The following is a 12,297-nucleotide window of genomic DNA, read 5'->3' on the forward strand; positions in this document are numbered from 1 at the left end:
AGCACGCAGCACATCACGCGATATCGTACGATCTAGAAGCGATCATTCGCCGACCAGTGCCAATTGTGCCGGCTCCCGCTAATAGGGATGTTGTGAAGATGGTGCATTATGCAATAACGATGCACGGATTATGCCTCTCCACTGACCTTCTGGAAATAAATAGAATCCCTTGGGAGTGTGGCATCGCACCGACATTGATATAGGTAGCTCGAGTTTATATTTATTCCATTTTATTGTTTATTTGAAGAAGAGTTTGCTCTGTGTAGCTCTTGTTATAAGGGGTAAATAGTATAAGTTTTAGTTATTAGTAGACCGTGCTGCTTATTATCTTGAGCGTTAAGTTCGAAGTTTAAAACAACAGGGGGGTTAAAATGGCCACATCGAATCAATTCATCTAAGAAAGCAATATTGCAATTTGACATTTGCGCATTTAAAACTAAGTGTGCAATGTGTATGTATGTGTAGTGTGTATGTATATGTAACGTACCTGTCTGTCTGTATCAAGAAGAAGATGTATGATGAAGTAATAAATGTTTATTTCTTTCTTTATTTCAATGCAAACAAATGTCAAATAGCAATATTGCTTTCTTAGATGAATTGCTTCGATGTGGCCATTTTACTCCCCAGGTAACACACCAGGTTCGTTATTTATTAATGTAACTGTCATGTCATAAATTATTGTAAAAATAAATAATTATTGTTAACAAAATAGGTGCATGTGGTCAAATGTATATTTCTTTAGTAGTTTAGATTCATTTTCTCGTGGTTCAAACACAAGCATGATCCTTTTTTATGCAACATATTTGCATAAAAAACAAGTTGTTATGTTAATTCATACTTTGTGATGATGCTCAACTGCACTTATAATAAAAATATTCTGTCTAGTCTAGGGTACAATTATTTAATTTTCTTAATTTTGTTTTTGTTTGTCCGTTTACGAACGGAGATAACCTGTAAGCGTTGTCGTTTTTAATTACTTCAACAGGAAATAATGAGTACAAAAAAGTTACAAAACTCACAAGGTAATGTGTTACCCAACATTAAGACGTGTATGAATGACTATTGATTGCAAATTACAATACAATTAACTGCCCTAATATTGACATCCGCAGTGCTCAACAATTAGATCTAATAATGCAACGGAAGTACCTATTTGTAAAGAAAAAATAAAATGAAAAACCCCGTCTTTGATTCTGTTTCGGTTTTAAACAATGCGATAAAAACTCCTTCACGGTCTGGTAAATAAATTGTTTGATCCTATTTATAAATAACTAAAGCACTAAAGAATAATGGGCTATAAATGTAGATATTACCTACAACGGTATCGTATCTGTTAATGGAAATCTTAATCAATGATACGCTGTTATTGTTCTTTTTACACGTATTAAAATCAATATACCTAATATTTTTGTTTTCTACAGACGACCAACGGCGGGAAAAGAAGTTTAGCAAAGGATGACCCAGCAGCGACAGCGACAGGGCTGATTGACAGAGATAAAAACCAAAACAAACCGGGTAAATGATAATCATTTCAATGCATAAAACTACGACTACCTATAATACCGCTTATGACGCCACCGTACGATTCATACGCCTCTGTTTAGAATTCACCATACGCGATCGTTATATCATATTATCGCATTCTTCAAAAACAATAAAACAAAATAATGAACTGGTTTCCCCGCTGGAGATCCCGCCGAAGGGAGGGGCGCGGCAGGGTGGAGGGGGCGACCTCAGTGTGAGGACGCACGCTCCTCTCTTGCGCCACGCGGCCCTCGGCGCTGTGTTTGCGCACCTCCGCGTGTCTCGCTACTCTAGGACGGAGGTACACTTGCCTGTAGAATCGCAATTAATCTTCTCAAATACGACGTAGTACCTAAAGATTTATTTATCAAAGCAACTAGAACTTAGAACTGGTGTTTTATCTACTTATATCATATTTATATTCAAAACATCAAGGATATTAAGAACTCAATGACAGGAGAAGAATGTTGAATACTTCAAATATACCAGTCGCAGGGTTTCCCCTGAGTTACTATTGCAATTCATTTTAGAGTATTCAAATTGTAAATCTTGTATTTTGGTCACGCCCAACAAACTAAACTTCTTTGTCTGATACTAAGGAATGTCCGACGGTATTTGATATACGAAATACTGAATTCAAAACAAACTAATATCTGAATTATCATTGTAAATGCGTAGTGATTATGGTTAAAAATAGTTTTGATACATAGCTAAAAAGAGAACATTCAAATAACAACATAAAGTTTTTCATTGCTCTATAAGGATAACGTCTATTATGATAATAATACGGATCTTACATGTGTATTTAATTATTTATTTAGCACGTGATTCGCCATCAACGGATACTCGCCCCGGTACGCAGTTACCGGTTTAGTAACTCGGCGAAATTCGCTCGAAAAAGTATCGTTCGATGCAACATTCCGAGTCTTAACACGTCCAGTACATGGGACAAGTAAAGGATAATAACCTACATAAGCCTAACCTGGTTGTCTCCAAACGTAAAATGTAAAGTACTCCCACATACTGTTCTGGGGCCTTAGCTAAGTTGGAAACGATTACGAAAAACGACATTGATATATGATGACACGTCAATTTATTTTATTATATAATATTGTCATGTTTCGTTTGTCGTGTAGCGGACCCTGTGAAAAACGGGATAATGCTAGTGGGATGATGGTCATTGTCGTGTTTCATAATCGTTTGCAATTTGGCTAAGGCATTTAGTTTGGTTTGTTGAGTCACTTAGTGTACCTAACTGGCAGAATGGGCCAGTCCTTTGTTTATTGTAGATGAAATGTGGAAACGAATTAATTTTATACTTAAATATATCACGTTTCATTTCTCATAATATCCTTCCTTTGGAAAAAATAAGTTACATCAGTCATGACGACAAGCCTACATAACTGGGGGTTTAAAATGGCCACATCAAAGCAATTCTCCTAAAAAAGCAATATTGCTATTTGACATTTGTTTGCATTGTGCACTTACTTTTGTAGACGCAAATGTCAAATTGCCATATTGCTTTTTTAGATGAATTGCTGCGATATAACCTTTTCAATCCACCCCTGATCACTGCAGAGGGCCTCGCCTAAGTCTCGTGTATATGAATCCGTGTTATCAGATTTTTTCTATACTGGTCTTATTTTAATCAATAGCAATTTCATACGGTTGATAATCTTTCAATGACTTTATAAATGTTAGTATACATCCAATAATTAATTCAACGAAATTAAGTCTTAACATATATTCGTTTGAAATAATACATATAAAATCAGTATAAAATATACAGTTTACCTACACACTTGTTACACGCGTATAGTTCAACCATACAAACCTCGGCCAAGCCTCACGCGGCGAGCAGACCATTAATTAACCTACAAACACCTTAAATTGAGCTATTGTTTATGTTGATTACATAAATAAAATATTTTCTTGTATGTAACTATTTTATTAACATTACCGCCTACTTATAGTCGTCGAACAAGAGTATTATTTATTTATTTACATATCCAAACACATTATCATTACAGGCCAGGCCCAATTCGATAATGCTTAATACAATCTTAATACAATACAATTACAATCATAGAAATTCACTAGATGTCGCGTGGTTCGCTCGCAGCAAGCTGCTCGCGTGTCTTGTATTAGTTCGAAGCTTTGTATGGCGGCCATCTTGTTTTTCCGCCATTTTTTTTTACGTCTAGAATTTGACCAAGATTTAAATAGGTCTCGTGAAATCAAATAAGTTCTAGGTGCTATAGTTTTGCCAGGCCGTAGGGTGTCTCTCTGATGCGGAGTACTTTTCCAAGATGACGTTCCGATCACACCCCTATGCATCATTTTTACACTCGAGACATTTTCTGGAAAAACAAAAATTTGTATGGCGGCCATCTTGTTTTTCACCCATTTTGTTTTTTTTACCGGTAATAGATTTTGACCAAGATAAAAAAAGGTTTTGTGAAAGAAAAATTGGTTCAAGTGCGACAGTTTTCCCAGGCCGTAGGGTGTCTCCCTGATTCGGAGCAGTAATCGAAAACAGAGAAGTATTTCTATACTCGACATGACGTTCCGATAAAAACCTTCATACATCATTTTTACCCCCAAGGCATTTTCAGGAAAAACTAAAAATTTGTATGGCGGCCATCTTGTTTTTCCGCCATTTTTTTTTTTTTCACCGACGATAAAATTTGACCAAGATTTAAATAGGTTTCATGAAAACCAAAAAGTTCCAGGTGTGATAGTTTCGCCAGGCCGTAGGGTGTCTCCCTGATGCGGAGCAGCTATCGAAAACCCAGACATATTTTCATACTCGACATGACATTCCGATCACATTCCTATACATCATTTTTACCCCCGAGGCATTTCCAGGAAAAACTAAAAAATTTTATGGCGGCCATCTTGATTTTCCGCCATTTTGTTTTTTTTTCACCCACGATAAAATTTGACCAAGATTTAAGTAGGTTTTGTGAAAAAAGAATCGTTCCAGGTGCGATAGTTGCGCCAGGCCATAGGGTGTCTCCCTGATGCTGAGCAGATTTCAAAGATCGAGAAGTACTTCCATGCTCAACATGATATTCCGATTACAACCCCATACATTGTTTTTACCACTAAGACATTTTTCTGAAAAAACAAAATTTTGTATGGCGGCCATCTTGTTTTTCCGCCATCTTGGTTTTTTTTTCACCGGCGATTGGATTTGACTAAGATTTAAATACGTTGTGCGAAAAAATCATTGTTCCAGGTGCGATAGGTTAGCCAGGCCGTAGGGTGTCTCCCTGATGCGGAGCAGTTTTTCAAGATCGAGAAGTATTTTCGTACTCAACAAGACGTTCCGATTACAACCCCATACACAGTTTTTACCCCCGAGTCATTTTCTGAAAAAACAAAATTTTGTATGGCGGCCATCTTGTTTTTCCGCCATTTTGATTTTTTTTTGCCTTTAATAGAATTTGACCAGAAATTAAATAGGTTTCGTGAAAAAAGAATCGTTCCAGGTGCGATAGTTTTGCCAGACTGTAGGGTGTTTTCGCATGCAAAAGTAATAATAATAAAAATAAAAATGCCCAATAGCAATATTGCTTTTTTAGATGAATTGGTTCGATGTGGCTTTTTTAATCCCCCTATAGTTTTTTTTTAATATAGAATGTAACGCACACAGCATCTATGCAAACTGCTGAATATGAATTTACAAAAAGAATGCTCACAGAAGAGGTTTTTATGTCAAGTAATATTTGTCAATACAGTACTACAGTAAGTACAAGTAATACAGTAAGTACATCACCAATGCCTTATAATATGCACCTATACATATAGGTTATATAGTCATATGAAATTCTGAGGTATCATTTCATCATCAAGTTTTAGTCTACTTCGGTACATGTTGCAAATAAACAGAAAGAGCAAATTGGCAGCAAAGAAGCTGTAGTGCCTACACTGCTTTATGCTGATACAAAAATAAGTGTGTTTTTTTTCTAGCAATTGTTCCAGGCCAGTCCGAGGAAAATCTACGACAATACGTGGAAAATATAACAATTGAAGTTTCGCTTTCGCATTTATCGTCGTTATTGAACTTCGTTACGCATATTAATATAATTTATATTATAATAGTTTCCGCATTTTATCGTAGGTATACAATCACACAGTAATAGTAATATTAATTCCCCGGTTGATCTCCTTTCACTTTTCATCTTTAGATCCTGGAGTATACTGTGCGTTAACCTTTCCAACGAAGGTTGTTTAGTTGTTCAAGTTTACTTTAAACTACACATTAAGATCTATTTAAACAGAGCATAAGTAAATATGTATATACTACGCGACATATACCAGTTCCGGAAACATTCGTAAATATGTGTGATTAGTAAATAAATGTTAATGACCATTCCCTGAATGAAACTAGAATCGTCTATAGCGTACCTACGTAATGGACATGCGTCAGGTCTGGTGTTCTACACCAACAATACCTACACAATATATTGGTTGAACAGCCTCCGTGGTCTAGTGGTTAGAGCGTCAGGCTCACGATCTGGAGGTCCGGTTTCGATTCCCGATGGGGACATGGTCGAAATCACTTTGTGACACTGTCCTTTGTTTGGTAAGGACTTTTCAGGCTTGAATCACCTGATTGTCTGATAAAGTAAGATGATTCCGTGCTTCAGAGGGCTCGTTAAGCTGTTGGTCCCGGCTATTAGCCGTAAAAACACCTTCACCAACCCGCAGTGGAGCAGCGTGGTGGAGTATGCTCCGGTTGATTGAGGGGAGGCCTGTGCCCAGCAGTGGGACGTATATAGGCTGTTTATGTATATTGGTTGATGAGAACAACGATAGTCTCACAAATACAGTAGACTTATAAAGTTTACGAGGCACAAAAAATGTTATTACAACATAGAGACCCCCCACATCGTCTTTCGAACGTTGTCGTCGTGCCAGCGTCCGCGCAACGTCGACGCAACGCCAGCGCTGGCCGGCTACCGAACGCCGAGCGTGCGCGGCGCTGTCGTCAAGTATGTCGACAACTCATGCCTTTAATAACACATTAGGATCCAAACACTACGCCCTGAGAAGGGGTTGTCAATGAGCATTTGGCGGATCAATAATAGTTATAATTATAACCAACATGATAAAAGAAGAAATAGGATAATATACGCACGTAGAGTGACCAAAGCGTGTTGCGTGCGAATTTGTAGACTACCAAAAAGTTCATGTACACTAATATATATGTTTAATTTACATATATACCCATATAGGTGGACAGGTATAGGTTATTAGGTGACTAGTAAGTCACGTGTAGAAACTTTGTAACCTGAATCTTGATTTTATATCAGGTTTCAGATGACATCCAGTTTACGCAAAATGTACAAAATACAAAATGTTACATTGTTGTATGAAAACAAGATTCAAAAGGTCATTACAACACCCTCAGACACGTCTAAAGTGCACTTTAAATTAATGTATTCTAAGTGTACACTTTAGTTTACATCTACCGCGTGAGAGCCTTCAGTCTTATTTCGTCTGGTCACAATAATACAAGTCAGAAAAGAAACACTCATTAGCCCAATTTTTTGTTTATATAAATTAATGATTACCAGTCACCTATCGGTAATCTGTCACGAAACAGTGTAAACGTCTTAATACAACTCTACGTACAACACGCTACCGTCGATAAAATTAAATCGTACATTTAGAGTTTCTCTTTTCATCCCAAGTTAAGTTTAGAACAATTTTGATCAGACATTTAAGGAAGCCAAAAATAATCTTAATGTTTTATTTATATGACTCACGCACTACATTACATATTTCATCATAACAGGTCCACAAGAAGTTAGAGGTCAAATAATGTTTGTTTAGAAATCTTCCTTCCTCATCATGACTATAGTTACGCAATTTGCAAAGTATCAGTTGTGACCGCTTGTTATTTTATAAAAGAGAAAGTTTGCAATAACATGTCTAAAGCTAACATCTCGAGTGCAGTGTAAGCGAATGGATGCAAAATTGCTGGTATTAGTGCTGTGAGTGCTACTTGCATCCTGAGTGTTACACGCTGTTCGTACCTACCTATATCACTATGCGATAAAACTGTTTTGCAAAATTCTCATGTCGTCGACCTATCATTGCACGCTGGTTCTTTACCTCGGTCACTATGTCAAGGAAATTCAGCCTTATCGACGATTTGACCCTGATATGAGTTTGTCTTTCTTTTGACGATGTGTTACGAAAGATATAGGTGTTCTTCAGTAGCAGGTGATTGATACAAAGCCATGGGATAGATAGCTTCAGCTAACCAGCTGCACGACTAACCAGTCATGCTTTGTGATTTTTTTGGGTAAGGAAACCGACATGTTAGTCATTCAAATTATGTCAATAAGCACTATTTCAATTTGTCATTGTTTTCTAGGTGGGCCCACATTGTTTACCGTTGCATCGCTTGTTAGTATCTCACTTCTAAAACACAAATAGGTATACTTTAATGTCATTGATCTTTAAACAGTGAATTGTACTATGGAGTCACGGTGTCAGGGGTCTACTTCTTATAACGTTAACGATTGTTGATCTAGTAGATCTTCCGATACTCTTGTGATCCAATGTAGTATTAATGTAACCTACGAGAAGTAGGTACTATACAGGGTTTTTTGAGGAGCAGAATTGCTCTATCTCAATCACGGTTCCTTCTACGGTTTTCCTTACACGTGCGGTTTCCTTGTGGTTTACTTTGTTTACAATTTTATATACATAAGGCAAAATACGTAAAGGTATTTTATCCTGTCATAATATAGATGAATCATCGTCCTGATTAAATTACCGGATTCGATGTCCACTTTTCTCAATAATATTTGTCAAGAATGGTTAGCGAATTTTCTGTGCCTGTGTAAGATATTTACTTGAACTTTTAGCAGAATAAATGTCAAGATTGAAGTCTACAGTTTAGACTTTGCACCCATAGATGTAGCCACGATTTCGTTCTTTGACCTAGGTTGTTGCAAAATATTTGCTTGTGAAAATTTATAATTAACATCGATGCTGACTGTGAACAACGTATGTCAGTCAAAGTCCAGTGCTCAGCCTTCGTCACGTACTAGGTTCTAAGCGAAATAAAGAGACACGTTTTATAAGGCATGTGTTTGTATGTCAATACTACTTTGAACCGTCATCATAATGTTCTTTTGTCGGAAAACAAAAGTAAGTAGTTGTAAGTCTCTTTCGCTTTACACTATCTTTATCCTAGTAGACTTTCAAGGCGTGTGGTTCAAATTATATAGATGAATGTGTATTACCATATTATTCGGCTAAGTATTATAGTTTAAGCGTCACCCCAATCATCATAATGGCTTCACATAGTATTACAGACGATACAATCAATATACATAAGTACTGTTTCTAAAATTATACCAAACGTTTATGTTGAATTGTACCTTCTCCCTTCGGTTGATCAAGGGAAGGCTTGGGTCCAATAATGTGACGTATCATCTATGTTATGTTATCTTGTTGCAGTTTATGTTATGTGATTGCACTAGATATGTTAGTAGGTAGGTATAATATGTTTGTACCTATAAGATATTCAACCTTGGTCATTGCTCTGGGTGCCCTGTACTACCACCTCAAAGTCGTAAGACGCATCAAGTGCGTCAATAATACGTCTTCCTTATTCACTGAACAAATATTATTTCCTAACCTCTTGAACTTACCTTGTACTAAGTATCATTTCCTCGATTTATTCAAACAATACGTAGCAGATTATTTGTACAGGTAAAATTAGAATTGCGTGTAAGCTGCGTATATTACTCGTATCGCGTAAGATAATAAAATAAATAAGAAGCGTAGCCGCTTGGTTATTAGAATGCATGTTTAAAAATGCCTTGACCACATAGAGACCTCTGATTTGGTCAAGGTTTTAGTGTTTTATCCCTGGCAATTTAGACAACTTTTGTTATTTTAAATCTTTTCTAACCTGCAATGGAGCTGTGTAGTGTGTAGTATAGTGACGAATGCTACCCTCTCTACTATCTCTACTACGAGCGCTGACTCATCGATAATTAAAAATATATTGTGTCAAAATGTAATTATAATTATTTCTGCCGTCTCTCGTGTAATTATTCTTGAACCGTATGCTCGCTCAGTGAGATAGGCCCCTTAACACGATTGCAAAATCTGGAGGTAACACGTTGCGTGCTATGAATGTATGACGGTCGACCGTCAAACAAAGTGACCATTTATAGTAATTTATTTGACCACATGAGTTTTATTGTTTACTCGAGACATTGAACGTATTACGCAGTTTATCAAGGAGCTTCTAGATAAAACTTTAAACCTTTGATATTAGTCCTGATCAACATTGTCGGCCTTGGAATCATATTAATTTTAATGTATTTACATAGATGTATAGACGCACACCCACAATGTTTTCCGGCCAAGAAGTGATTGTTATACGAAGTTGATTTACAATTATAAGTCACGCTATAAATCCGTGTCTATCGGGGTAGTGATACTCACTAGTAGTCGGATAAGCTAGAAAATACAATGGGTAAGTTTATGCTTACCTAGTCTTTATAGCCGTTTATGTTATTCTTGTCATAATTCACAACCTCTTGGTTGGTTGGTTGTCTTGGCATAAGCTCACGACTGTATCCCTAAGTGGTCTAATTAGGTAGAAAATAGGATTCTACGGTATATTTGGTATGAGAAGCAACGTAGTAAGGTAAGGTTGCCTGGAAGAAATTGCTACCTTAGCAATAACGCCTGTTGTACCAATTATTTGTCTGTAACTGTTTATGTAAGGTGTTTATTTTGGGTGCAATAAAAGGTTTTGTTTTGTATTGCATAGTAAGGTTTCCGGAGAAAGAGAAAAATGTGCTTTTACATCAATGTTTTTACCATTATCTGCAGCTTTAACATAATATGTCCTCCTATAGTGACATTGTAGATAAATAGTGTCTCAGTTTCTCAGCTAGGCCACGAATATGTTCGAATGATGCTAACGAGCTAAGCAAACTATAATGATGACTACTTAAATACGTTTATTGCACACATTATTGTGTTGCAAACTTCACTAATTCAGCAAATTGTTTCAGTAAAACAATGACTAAGCATTACAATACAATACAAAAACTCTTTATTACAATTAAAACAAACATTAAAAATACACAATTATAAACAGTTAGGTAGTACAACAGGCGGCCTTATTGCTAAGGTAGCATTATTTATTTTTATTATATTTATATACTTACCTACTTTCATTTTTAAATATTTATACAATTCCAATATTTTGTTTTTTAATACCGATCTCAGCAGAATAGGATATTTTTCAACTAATCAAATCAGTTAGTTTTTACTAAACGTCAAAACACAAAATTACTATGGAATTTGTATGAAAAAGCAACCTGAAGACAACAGTACAGTATGAGCAATATCATGTACCCACTTTAGAACCCTGTCGCACTATCATATTTGACATAAAATGAGACTTACGGTTTCGTTTATTAAAAAAGTTAATATGACATGGTTTCAAAGTGTATAATACATATTAGTGCTCGTGACCGTACGTCCGTGTGATCAGGAGGAAAGTGGAAATCTGCCACGGTAAAACCCTAAAATAATTACTACCTTAGAGTTCCTGTAATACTTTACTAATTATCCTATTTTATAATAATCAATGGCTTTCTGGGTATGCTGTTGTGGGTTGCATTTAACCACAAAAATATGAATCCATGAAGTAGATGCGTATTTATATACTTACTTAATAAAACACTTTTGAAAATAGCCCAAAAGTAGTTATCTAAAACAGATGACTTTTTATGGAAGATTTGACTACAATCACACCTGATGGTAAGTGACGATGTGATCGAGGATGGGACATGCTTACCTAGAGATTGCCTATTTACTCTTGCCTTGAAGGGACCCAGATTGTACTTATCAGAAAACAGATTCGCGGGTAGAGAATTTTCTGGAATTCTCTTCCTTAGCCGTTCGTTTTAGGTACTTAGTATGACTAAAAAAATGGGAGATAGCTTTTTTTTGAAGAATAATAGAGTTGGCTTTTAAGAAGAATAATAGATTTGCCTTTTAAATAACAAAGTGTAAAGGTTAAATATACTTATTACACGAGCTCCCATAGTCAACACTTTTCACACTTACGTGAAAATTGGTCATCATTAATATGTACATAACACATTTTGTAGTAAGTACCTACGATAGTACGTACGGTCACGAGCATTAATATGTATACACTTTGGTACCATGTCACATTATCTTTTTTGACAAATTGAACTGTAAGTCTCACTAAATGTCAAATATGTTAGTGCGACAGAGTCCTAAAGTGGGTACATTATATTGCTCATGACTGTACTCATGTCTCCGCGATACATATCGCGATAGACCTCGTAATGCAAAATAAAAAAAAACATGCTCTGCAAAATATTTGCTGACGTCAATTTAAACGTAACTATTAACTTCTTCTATCGTGTGGGTTGTGAGGTAGAGTACCAACCTCATCAACCTGGTGACAGGGTTACTATTGAGCCGCCAAATGCCCCTGACATGGCTCATGTAACGACTACTTACTTACATCAGTAAGTAGTAACCGGGACCAACGGTAACTATTAACAAAAAAGTTTAACCAGACAAACTAAAATAGTAATGCCCTAAAATAAACTATAAAAAACGCATTTGAATTGGTTTGTTTTTGTTGACATAGATATTTTCTATATGGTTTCCATTACGTATGTAATATTAATTAATATTTTATATATAATCTACATAATTGAAACAATCTAGTGAAGCTTG

This window comes from Pectinophora gossypiella, chromosome 2 (genome assembly GCF_024362695.1).
Source record: "Pectinophora gossypiella chromosome 2, ilPecGoss1.1, whole genome shotgun sequence".
NCBI classification, from domain to species: Eukaryota; Metazoa; Arthropoda; class Insecta; order Lepidoptera; family Gelechiidae; genus Pectinophora; species Pectinophora gossypiella.